At 37.6% G+C, this 3,189-nt stretch overlaps 1 pseudogene across 1 annotated transcript; it reads right to left on the bottom strand.

Annotated features, from left to right (window-relative positions):
* On the bottom strand, positions 1-1,367 carry LOC149837874 (secoisolariciresinol dehydrogenase pseudogene; annotated as a pseudogene). Its single transcript, XR_016432239.1, has 2 exons — positions 1,333-1,367; positions 1-984 (listed from the first exon to the last, which is right to left on the bottom strand). The product of XR_016432239.1 is annotated as a secoisolariciresinol dehydrogenase pseudogene (transcript).
* Positions 1,368-3,189: the final 1,822 nt, after the last annotated feature.

Raw genomic sequence — 3,189 nt, 5'->3', positions numbered from 1 at the left:
TGACTTATTAAGTTTGATAAACCTTTTACTAGATCAAACTTATTATATAGATATGGATCAGACATACTGATCCGATATCTAAATTCAAAAATATCCAAATAACAGAAAAGATCCAAAATTACATAATGGATCCTAAATGTTCCACTAAACTTGCATCACTTCGTTATGGCTCCTACATCAAGATTGGATTTCATGCAAATGCATCCTTAAAAGTCTTCTCTAAACCCAATTGTTAAACCTCCATCTATGACAAGGTTATGTCCACTGGTATACTTGGATTCATCACTAGCTAAATACAGCGCAGCCTCAGCGACGATCTCTGCTTTAAGGTTCACCCCTTTCACATACGAATATTTGTTCACATGTTCGTAGAATGTGGACTCCTCAAAGCCAACCATCGGTGTCGCCAAAGGAGTGTATACTAAATATGGTGATACACAATTCACTCTGATCCCAAACTCCCCCAACTCCATAGCCATGCTCTTAGTGAAGCCTACTATTGCATGCTTCGATGCGCAATAAGCGTGAAGTCCACGGCTGCCGACCACCGAAGACACACTTGATGTGAAAATTATGCTGCCCTGTTTTGCTGGGATCATGACCTTTGCAGCATGTTTGGCTCCAAGAAACATACCAACTACATTGACACTCATTATTTTCTCAAACATGGATTTCTCAGTCTCGACTAATCCAGGTCTCTTAAGGTCGGCTATGCCGGCATTGTTGTACATGATATCAAGCTTGCCATACTTGGCCACAGTGCCATCGATGGCGCTGTGTATGTCTTCTTCACTAGTGACATCACAATGAACATACATGACATTGCCGTCCCCGCAGGAGCTTATTTCATGACAGACTTGCTGGCCCAATTCATCTTGGATATCAGCAATCACCACCTTGGCGCCATGGCGATGGAACAGCTTGGCAGCAGCCAGGCCAATCCCACTGGCTCCACCTGTTATAATTGCTACTTTGCCTTCTAATCTGCAAGTGTTCAAAATGTGTTTGAGTTGGAATTGCCCAAAATCTTTACTGCATGTTTGCTTTTTGCACTCAATAAAGTATTTTCTCAGGTTTCTGAGAAAAGAAAGCTCAACTCTAGCACTTTCTCAAGAGTTAACTGAGAAAATGGTTTGGAAATCCCTGTTTTTTTAGGTAAATGATTTGGATCTAGTTTGAAACCAGGAAAAAGAAAAAAGAAAAGAAAAGAAAGATAAACATGCTCATCTCTACTTTGGGCTTGATATCAAAAAGTTGTTCCCAACAAAAAGAGAAGAATGCTAAACCAATCGAGAGAGTATAGACAATATACGTAGAGAAAAGTTCACATACCTTTGGTCAGCACAAGAAGTAAGGTCGGAACCCATTTCTAATAAAATTATACAATAAAAGAAGACTTGTTTCTTTTCTTTTGCTTCTGCTTATTGGTGAAGAATATGACATATGTCTTGAGATACAAATGGCTTTTTATAGGATGGTTCTCCACACTGTGTTGGTGATGCTTGTTCGTTCTACAAATGCACAAACTGAAAATAGTATGATTTTAATTTGAATATAGTCTGATTCACATTTATCACAACAAAAGTCATCATGTGTTCCAACTCATTGCACATGTTTTTAATGTCTTACATGTGAAGGACAACGGGCAACCCCACCCACGTTTTCATTTTGGGGAAAAATTCATTTAGGGCTCAACTTTTTGCCCCTAATTTAAAAAATGAGCCTACTATTCTGAAATTTGAAATTTCTGAAATGCGCCATCGGTTTCTTTGACAACTGTCAAATAAGGACCCAGTTTTTTTTTTTTTAATTTGATTTCTAGCCAAGCCCGAGCTGGCTCGGTTCCGTCCCAATCAAATGGTTAACGTGACATTCATTTTCACAATACCACGTGACATGTACTGTCAACAGAACACTTATAAGCTATCCAAAATGCAAACACACGGCCACGATGTTGCCATGAGCAAAAAGCTCATGTTCAGCATGACCTGATCTGCTTCCTAGCCACAGGCCCATTGGCCACCACCCATCTCACCCAAAGTCTCAAAGGGCTCTAGAGGCAGCCTCCGAACATTCAGCGCACTAAGCATGCTGCTGCCGTTGTGCACACAAGACTAGGTCCTCTCTCAAATTTTTTGAATTACGTCCAGCAGTCCACCCTCCGACGACCTCTCTGGCACATGCCCTTCGCTCTAATGGCCGAGTCTTCTTCTTTTTTTCGTTTTTTTCCTAAAATGCTAGATAGGGTTTTGATGTTAAGGGTTTTGTTTGTTTTTTAACTTCAATTAGCATAATCTATTTAGGAGTTTAGGTTTTTTATTTAGTTTTTTTGAAATAACATGAAATTTTAATTAGGGTTTTAGGGGTTTTTTTTTTAGTTTCAATTAGCATAATGCTTTTAGGGGTTTTAGTTATTTTTTTTAAATAGAATAGAATTTTCATTAGGGTTTTAGGGCTTTTGTGTTTTTTTAATTAAAGTTTGGCATTAATATAAATGCTTGATTTTGTTTAGAATATTAAGGGTTTTATTTTTTTTCTAGGACTCTATCCCAGAGTTTCAGCCGGATTAGGACTCTATCCCGATTTCATCATTTATTCTTATTTTTCACTTATTTTCGAAAATCTTTTCATCTGACTTTCAAAAAGACAAAAATTCTTAGAGTTCTAGTCGAATTAGGATTCTTCCTCAGAGTCTTAGTCGAATCAGGACTCTGAACCTGACTTCAATTTTTATCTTATTTTCGCCTATTTTCTAAAACCCTCTCATTTGTTTTCCCAGAAAACCCAAAACTTTAAGAGTTTTAGTCGAATTAGGACTCTGTCCCAGAAGCCCAGTTGGATCATGACTCTAATTCTGATTTCGGTTTTCATCTAACTCTCACCCATTTTGCGAAAAGTTTTTGAAACCTTCTTGTTTGTTCAAAATTCTGAGAGTTATAGTCAAATTAGGACTCTATCCCCAGAGTCCCAGTTGGATCAGAACTCTGTTCTAATCTCATTGCTTGTTGCTATTTTCACTTGTTTTCAAGAATTCTTTCATCTGTTTTTTAGAAAACAAAAAAAAATCTAAAGTTTTAATCCGATCAGGACTCTGTCTTAGAGTCCTAATTCGATCAGGACTCTATCCTTATTATTGTTTCTACCTCCATTTTCAGTTTCTCCACTTGTTTTCAAAAATTAATCCATTTT

Source organism: Nuphar pumila, chromosome 5, assembly GCF_984573655.1.
Source record: "Nuphar pumila chromosome 5, dmNupPumi1.hap1.1, whole genome shotgun sequence".
NCBI classification, from domain to species: Eukaryota; Viridiplantae; Streptophyta; class Magnoliopsida; order Nymphaeales; family Nymphaeaceae; genus Nuphar; species Nuphar pumila.
The sequence above is the reverse complement of the archived record's forward strand: the minus strand, read 5'-3'. Positions and strand labels throughout refer to the sequence as shown.